Below are 8,479 nucleotides of genomic sequence, written 5' to 3'. Positions count from 1 at the left end.
GAGGCCTCAAAAAATCAACTCCGATATAGCCGGCTCACTACTGAAGCAGCTAGATCAGAGTTGATTTTTTGAGGACCACAAAAAATCAACTCTGATCTAGACGCAACCCCTCCTGCAGAGCCGCACACTAGAGATATGACGGTAGCGTCTAGAATGTAGTTGATTTCTTGAGGCAAAGACGTCACCGGAAGGGGCGGGGCCTCCTCAGTGCAGATCTGTGGGCGGGAAGCGGCAGTGCTTGGGCTCCTCTGTGCAGAGCGGACGGATCCTGACCCTGAGGTGGGGAATATTCAGCTTTTCCTCATTAGTTATAGCTCTGGGGTCTCAGACTGTATTTTGGGTGCAGAATAAAGTGTCCCCTGTCAGTGCTGGGGGCTGCAGCTCGTGTGTATGGCACAGGGAATGTACTGAAGCTGCAGCACCGTGCTTTGCAGGGTTACACGGAGCAGGGGGCAGTGCTGTGGAGACTTTCATAAGGAATGTGAGGGTTACACAAGGAAGGAGGCGACGCTGCACATCTGTGGGGGGGCTCGTGGAGGGCGACGCTGCACGTCTGTGGAGGGCGACGCTGCACGTCTGTGGGGGGGCTCGTGGAGGGCGACGCTGCACGTCTGTGGGGGGCGGCTCGTGGAGGGCGACGCTGCAGTGGTGTGTGTTGGGGGGGTGGAATCTCGCTGGTCAGTGGGAGGCTCTCGCTGGGCAGCGGGGGGCTCTTGCCCAGCGAGAGCCCCTGCAGCGCCCCCCGCTGCCCAGCGAGAGCCCCCGCATAAGAGGATCAGGGGCTGCCTGCGAGCCTCCCCCCCCCCCCCCCCAACGTGCAGCCTCTCTCCCTGCGAGCCCCCCCCCAACGTGCAGCCTCTCTCCCTGCGAGCCCCCCCCAACGTGCAGCCTCTCTCCCTGCGAGCCCCCCCCCAACGTGCAGCCTCTCTCCCTGCGAGCCCCCCCCAACGTGCAGCCTCTCTCCCTGCGAGCCCCCCCCAACGTGCAGCCTCTCTCCCTGCGAGCCCCCCCCAACGTGCAGCCTCTCTCCCTGCGAGCCCCCCCCAACGTGCAGCCTCTCTCCCTGCGAGCCCCCCCCAACGTGCAGCCTCTCTCCCTGCGAGCCCCCCCCAACGTGCAGCCTCTCTCCCTGCGAGGCCCCCCCAACGTGCAGCCTCTCTCCCTGCGAGGCCCCCCCAACGTGCAGCCTCTCTCCCTGCGAGCCCCCCTTCAACGTGCAGCCTCTCTCCCTGCGAGCCCCCCTTCAACGTGCAGCCTCTCTCCCTGCGAGCCCCCCTTCAACGTGCAGCCTCTCTCCCTGCGAGCCCCCCTTCAACGTGCAGCCTCTCTCCCTGCGAGCCCCCCTTCAACGTGCAGCCTCTCTCCCTGCGAGCCCCCTCCAACGTGCAGCCTCTCTCCCTGCGTCACGGGAGGGAGGGGGGGGGGGCTCGCGCGTTTGGGAGGTTCGCACTGGACAGGGGGCTATACTGCACATTTCGGGAGGCTTGCAGGGGGGTGGATGCACGTTTGGGAGGCTCGAAGTGGGCGACGCTGCACGTTTGGTGGGGCTCGCAGGGAGAGGATGCACATTTTAGTGGGGCTCGCACTAGGTAGGGTGTGACGCCGGACGTTTGGTGGCTTGCAGGGGGCTGTGTTGCACTTTGGGGGGGCTCGCAGGGAGAGGATGCACATTTTAGTGGGGCTCACACTAGGTAGGGTGTGACACAGAACGTTTGGTGGCTGTGTTGCCCTTTGGGGGGCTTGCAGGGTGCACTAGACAGGAGGCAACGTTGCACATTGAGAAGGGGGGGTTCGTGCTGGGCAGGGGGCTGTGTTGCACGTTGAGGGGCTCGTGCTGGGCAGGGGGCTGTGTTGCTTGTTGGGGGGCTCGTGCTGGGCAGGGGGCCGTGTTGCACGTTGGGGGGGTCTCGCTGGGAGAGGGGCGCGGCACGTTGGGGGGGCTTGCAGGGCGTGCTGAGCAGGGAGGCCGTCTTGCATGTTGGGGGTGCTTTCTGGGCAGGGAGCTGTGTTGCACATTGGGGGGGGCTTGCAGGGCGCGCTGAGCAGGGGGTCGTGTTGCATGTTGGGGGTTCTTGCTGGGCAGGGAGCTGTGTTGCACGTTGGGGGGGCTTGCAGGGAGCGCTGAGCAGGGGGTCGTGTTGCATGTTGGGGGGGCTTGCTGGGCAGGGAGCTGTGTTGCACGTTGGGGGGGCTTGCAGGGAGCACTGAGCAGGGGGCCGTGTTGCATGTTGGGGGGGCTTGCTGGGCAGGGAGCTGTGTTGCACGTTGGGGGGGCTCTCAGGGGGCCGTGTTGCACGTTGGGGGGGCTCGCACAGGGAACTCTGTGTTATTAATCTTCTCCCTTTGTTCTTCAAATACAGTTTGTGACTACTGGAAACTGGGTGTAATTGCTCCTCTTGTCGTCCCACCTTAGAGACTGAGAGAACAGTGTGGTGTAATCCACATCCTCCTCCTGTGTCCTCCAATGTATTCAACCAGAGAGGATTTTTATGGTAAATGGGGAAATACAATTTTTACACCTAAAACACACGGAACTCGGATACAAAAGATTTTTTTTCTTTCATTGTCGCCGATGTCCAACATGGCTTTATTCTACGTATTGATTTGTAAAGTTGATTGTTACAGTATATATTTGCATCCCCGACCTTCTATCTCCTCCCCATTACCCTGTAGACTGTAAGCCCCCGAGGGCAGGGTCCGCTCCCCTCTGTACTTGTCTGTCAGTGTTATATATTTGTATCCCCGACCTTCTGTCTCCTCCCCATTACCAGGTAGACTGTAAGCCCCCGAGGGCAGGGTCCGGTCCCCTCTGTACCCGTCTGTCAGGATTGGTTTATTCACTGTAATTTATCTGTATTTTGTGTGTTACCCGTTCACATGTACAGCATGGAATCAATGTTCTCTATAAAAATAAAACTGTATAAATATTTCTCCTTTTTGTTAGAATTATTGGTATGCTTGTTTTCATAAAACTGTTCTAGACGTATGGGATGAACGTTCATTTCTATATTGATAAAGCTTAGTGTGACATTAGTGATCAGTCACTGCCGGTTGGAGCTGTATCGGGCTCTGTTCACACATTGTAGGTAACTTCCAATCCTCACATGTAGACCCACAGTAAACTGATCAGATCTCGCTGACAGTTTATTTTCTGTCTTTAGCCCCCCTGATCCTCTTATGCCCCACATTTATTAGGCCCTAGTCCTGTTTCTCGGTGTTTCCCTCTTTTTGTGGCAACATAACTCCATGAGGCTCACACCGCCTGATTCAGGTCATTTGGGGCGAAACCTTTTTTTTTTATTTATTGAAAGGGATGTAAGTCGCTGAGGGTCTGAAGCTGGTGTCACCACTGTTCCATAGGACAGGCTCTGGCAGAGGTCACACTACATATTTTACAGAAGGGTAATAATACTCCTTAGAAAGTTTGAGAAGTATTTTTAGCTGCTGAGGAGATCATAATTTGCAACAACACAAAATGATAGTACATACAGTGGATGGGTATCCATAAGGCCCCTTTCAGATGTCCGTGTTTAAACATGTGCAAGTCACATGTGCCGGTGTGGTCGTCCGTGTGGTATCGTTAAAAAAAAGTAAGATACTGAAATGAATGTGTGGGGGGTTTTTTTTGTTGTTTTTTTTTTTTTTTTTTTTTGTGTAAAGCCTGAAATATTATAAATACATAGAATAGTGATCTAGAGATAGCTTGACGAGCTGTTTTACACTATTTTTATTTTTTAATTTAAAAAAATAAATGACGCGGGGTCCCCCCAATTTTCATGTCTAGCACAGGAACAGCTGCAGGCAACCCGCAGTTGTCTGCTGTACCTTGGCTGGTTATGAAAAATAGAGTGGATCCCATGCTTATTTTTCAAATTTTTAGATTTAAAAAAATGTTGTGGGGTCCCCTCCATTTTACTAAAAACCAGCCATGGTACAGCAGATAACTGGGGATGATATTATTGGGGTGGAAAGGGCCATGGTTATTTGGCCCTTTCCACCCTAAGGGCTCATGCGCACGTTGCGTACTTACATGCATTTACGCTGCGTTTAGCACTGCATCGTAAATGCATGCGTCCTGCGTTCCCTGCACAATCTATGTAGATTGCATGATACGTGCGCACATTGCTTTTTTGAACACAGCGATTTGGGTGCTAAAATTTTGACCCAAATCCGTGCGTTCATAAAAGCAGCATGTCAATTATTCCGTGCGCTATGGATACAGCTCCCACTTGGTCTATGGTGGGGGCAGCATCCCGAGCGCATGAAAACTGCTTTAACAAAAAAATGGCGTACATTATGCAGTATTTCCGCAGCGATTTGAAGCGCACATGTGCTGTCGAATCGCTGCTGAATATTCAGCAGTTACGTGCGCATGAGCCCTTATAGCAATAAGCAATAACCAATAGCAGCCCACAGACGCCTGAAAAGTGGAACATCCCTTAGAGGCGCCAATTCTGGTACTGGACTCGGCTCTTCCCGTTGCGCTGGTGTGATGGCAAATAAATAGCAAGAAAGGGAGGGCACCAGAGGATAAATGGATGAAATAAACAGAGGGGTCAAAGCCACTTAGCACATTAAGAGACTAGGATACAACAACAGAGAAAAGGAATGTGCAAAAAAGTGGGATCACCAAATAGATAAATGTACAAAAATATCTTTATTTGGACATAGACACAAGTACCACATACGATTAAAATCAATTAAAAAAGCAAACAGCTTACAGAAAACACGCACTAAGGGTGCCAATGGTGTGACACCCAAAGGAGACCTCACACCCTCAAGAAGCCTAAACCCCACTAGAATGAAATAGTATAATAGGTAATATCACCAAAGATATGAACAGTGTCCATAGACTCGGACCATCAGCATAGCAGATGGACAATACAAAATTAGGTTGACATGTCATAGTCAAGACCAAGGTAGATTGGCAATACACATAATATAACAATACCAACAACAAATGAACATAATGTAAAGCAGAAGTGACAAAACCAATACTACCTAAAGATGGACACACAGAGGGGTAGAGGCATGAAATGGAGGGGTGAGGTACCATCCCTACGCGTATCGCTACAGGCAAAGTGTAGCTTCCTCAGGTGAAATGTGTGATGTGGGAAACAACGTGCCTTTTTATACTAGAACGTAATTACAAAATTGCCTACCAGCATGTGAAAATGAGGCAAGGGGAGAGTGCCATGGAGATGAAGGACGCCCGATGATAGCTACCATGTTGCCACGTGATCACAGTCACATGAAAAGATACTTTAGGAAGTGCCATGTGCGCATGCGTTAGAAATCCGGAGTAGCGAACGATATGAAGAATCCCACTAGCTACGTAAGTAACGTGCGCATGCACGATAGGCTAAAGCGCTGAAAACTATTAAGTACTGAGATGAACAGTTACTGCGCTTGCGCAAGAAGCTGCAGCGCTATATTTAGAATAACACAAGTACTGCACACGCTGTGGGCTACAATATTAGATACAGCTAAGTGCACTACCAACATTCCTATACAGATAGATCAACATAAACCATGTGTAATATTTGCGGGTTTCAGCACAGCAGTCAATAAGGTGCTACAAGAGTAAAGCAACCTCTTTGCTGTTATTTAAGAGCACCGTGCCAAACATGTGAAAAATGCACATGGGAAAAACAAAAACATATGCAATACATCATAAGTCGACTGGATTTATTATATGCTTGGGAAATCGCATGATATGTAAATGGAAGGGGATATATGAAATATACAAGCATGCACGACCATGCATGCTTGAAACCTAGAGCATACACACCTGGTCAAAAAAAGTTTTTTATTTTTTATATAAATGCTACCACACATTCATTACCCAAGATATATATAATATGGACTGGACCACGTGGCAGGGGGCAGCAAAAGATCAGGGCTACAAAAAAAACCTCAAAGTAAAATTGGGGGATATATACCAATATACCCAAAGCAAGCAGAGAAAATACATGTACAATCTATTTCATCCTATGAGGGCTTAGTCACCACCATAAAATTGGTTTGAGAGTCCTCTGCCCCAATACAGAGTTGTTTAAATAAGGAACAAACAGACAGTCAAACATATGGGTTCGATTATGAGAGACTTGCATATGGAACAGACAAACAGTCAGGCATAGAGGTTTGATTCATTTCTTCTAAGGGTGCAACTTCACACCCATGTGGTTGTAGGGTCTTCTTCTCAAATATAAAGATGTCTAGTTGCAAACGATCCAGCGATCCACCATGTTGGTTCAGGCAAACGAACCCGCCATATTGGTTAGATACATTAATCTGAAAAATAATAAATTAATGAGCCTACAGCGAGACAAAAAACCAACACCGGCAGTAGGAAACCCCAAACCAACATAGGCACAGGCGGAAGGAAGGAGGAAAAGAGGATAGCAACCAACAACCCTGAGAGGAATTAAAGGACCAAGGAAACCCATCCAGTTGGACAAACGTGGACCCCTCCAAAACTAAGCATCAAGCCAAAACAGGGCAGCAGCGTGGACAAAGGCCCATTAAACAGATGTGAGGCCCCTTGTCAACGGTGCTAGCCGAGGAAAATCACAGCAATTTTTAGGAAGCACAGGGATTTTTATTTCTTATAGAAGCCTGTAAACAAAAGCTCCTCATTGAGTCCGTTAGGAGAGAGGCTCCATAGTTGGTAAATCCATCTTGCCTCTCTTCTTAGCAGTTCATCCGACAATCTACCTCCACGAATATTAGAGGGCACGGATTCCAACACCAAAATCCGGACACCCCGGAACGAGCCATTGTGCATTTCCAAAAAGTGTTTGGCCACTGATGTAATGGGCTTACCTTGGGCCTGATCTTTCTTTGCCCGTCCGATGTCCAATAAATGGTGCTGTATCCGCCGTCGTAGTTCCTGAGTAGTCTGCCCAACGTATAATTTTGGGCAGCCACATGTGAAGAGATAAACCACGTTCTTCATCCGACAGTTGGAGTAAAATTTAGTCGCTATGGTCCCTGGAAAGATAGAAATTTCAATGCATCTATTAGCAGCCATAAAGGGGCAGATGGTACAGTCTCCACAAGGAAGGGAGCCAACCAATCTGTGCCCTCGACCCAAGGGAATTGTAGGTCTTTTAAAATGGCTAGAAGAAAGAATATCTTTTAAGTTTCTAGCCCGTTTTGCAGTGAGCTTAGGGCGAGTGCTAATAAATGGAACCAACCTGGGTTCGCTGAGCAGGATGTCCCAATTTTTCTCCAAAATTCGCCAAATCTTATCCCAATGGTTATTGTACGCGGTTATAAGATTAATGGTACATGGCTCACTACGTTGTTTGCTCCGAAAGGTATGAGACCTTGGAATGTTGGCAGAATGCTGGAAAGCCTTGGAAACCACCTTACGTGGATATCCTCTTTGGAGAAAGCACGTGGTAAGTGCCTGTGCTTCATTCCTGAAAGTGGTAAGATTAGTGCAGTTGCGGCGTACCCTAAGGAATTGACCCTTGGGTATGCCATCCCGTATATGCCTAGGGTGAAAGGATGTATAGTGTAACACACTATTAGTCGCAGTCTGTTTCCGAAAGAGGGAAGTAACAACTCGATTTTCTTCCAAGGAGATCTTCAAATCAAGGAAGTCCACAGAAACAGTCGAGATGATCGATGAGAGCCTGATATGCCACGGATTATCGTTAAGCTGAGCGATGAATTCTTCACAGGACAGACGATCACCTGTCCAAAAGAACAAGACATCGTCTATGTATCGGTACCATTTTGCCACGTTGCGCTGGAATGGAGCGGTGAGTGCCACGTGTGTCCCCTCCCACCAACCCAAAAATAGGTTGGCATAGGAGGGGGCACAACGGGCACCCTTCGCGGTCCCAGAAACCTGTTTATAAAAAACACGATCAAAAACAAAAAAACTATTGTGTAGGACTAGTTGTAACAAATCCAAAAGAAAAGAATCATGTTTTCTATCACCTGTAGACCGCTGATCAAAGAAGTAAGTGACCGCCTGGATTCCCAAATCGTGTTCAATACAGGTGTACAATGACTCAACGTCCATAGTGACCAGTAAGGTACCAGCATGCAGTTCAACTTGTTCCAATTGGGTGATGAGATGTGATGAGTCCCTGATGTAAGAGTCAAGAGCAAAGACATAAGGCTGCAAGTAGAAATCCAAGTAAACACACGCACGTTCATAGAGGCCCCCTATGCCCGAAATTATTGGCCTACCAGGTGGGTCCACCAAGGACTTATGGACCTTAGGGAGCATATAAAACGTGGGAGTGATAGGGAAACGTGTTGTGAGAAAATCTCTTTCACACTTAGAAATGATGCCCAAATCAAAAGCTCAACCCAAAAGTCTGTCCAAACGTTTTTTGTAGGAGTCGGTGGGATCCGAGGGGAGAACTACATAGGAATTTGAGTTTTTAAGCTGCCTATAGGCTTCCCTGGTATATAAGTCAACAGGCCACAACACCACATTTCCTCCTTTGTCTGCTTC

The 8,479-nt window shown here is 49.0% G+C and overlaps 1 long non-coding RNA gene across 1 annotated transcript; it reads left to right on the top strand.

Annotated features, from left to right (window-relative positions):
• The first annotated feature begins 207 nt into the window (after positions 1 to 207).
• LOC142312174 (uncharacterized) lies at positions 208 to 2,927 on the top strand. Its single transcript, XR_012754334.1, has 2 exons — positions 208 to 279; positions 2,361 to 2,927. It is a non-coding gene; the product is annotated as an uncharacterized LOC142312174 (long non-coding RNA).
• Positions 2,928 to 8,479: the final 5,552 nt, after the last annotated feature.

This window comes from Anomaloglossus baeobatrachus, chromosome 5, assembly GCF_048569485.1.
Source record: "Anomaloglossus baeobatrachus isolate aAnoBae1 chromosome 5, aAnoBae1.hap1, whole genome shotgun sequence".
Taxonomy (NCBI): Eukaryota; Metazoa; Chordata; class Amphibia; order Anura; family Aromobatidae; genus Anomaloglossus; species Anomaloglossus baeobatrachus.
The sequence above is the reverse complement of the archived record's forward strand: the minus strand, read 5'-3'. Positions and strand labels throughout refer to the sequence as shown.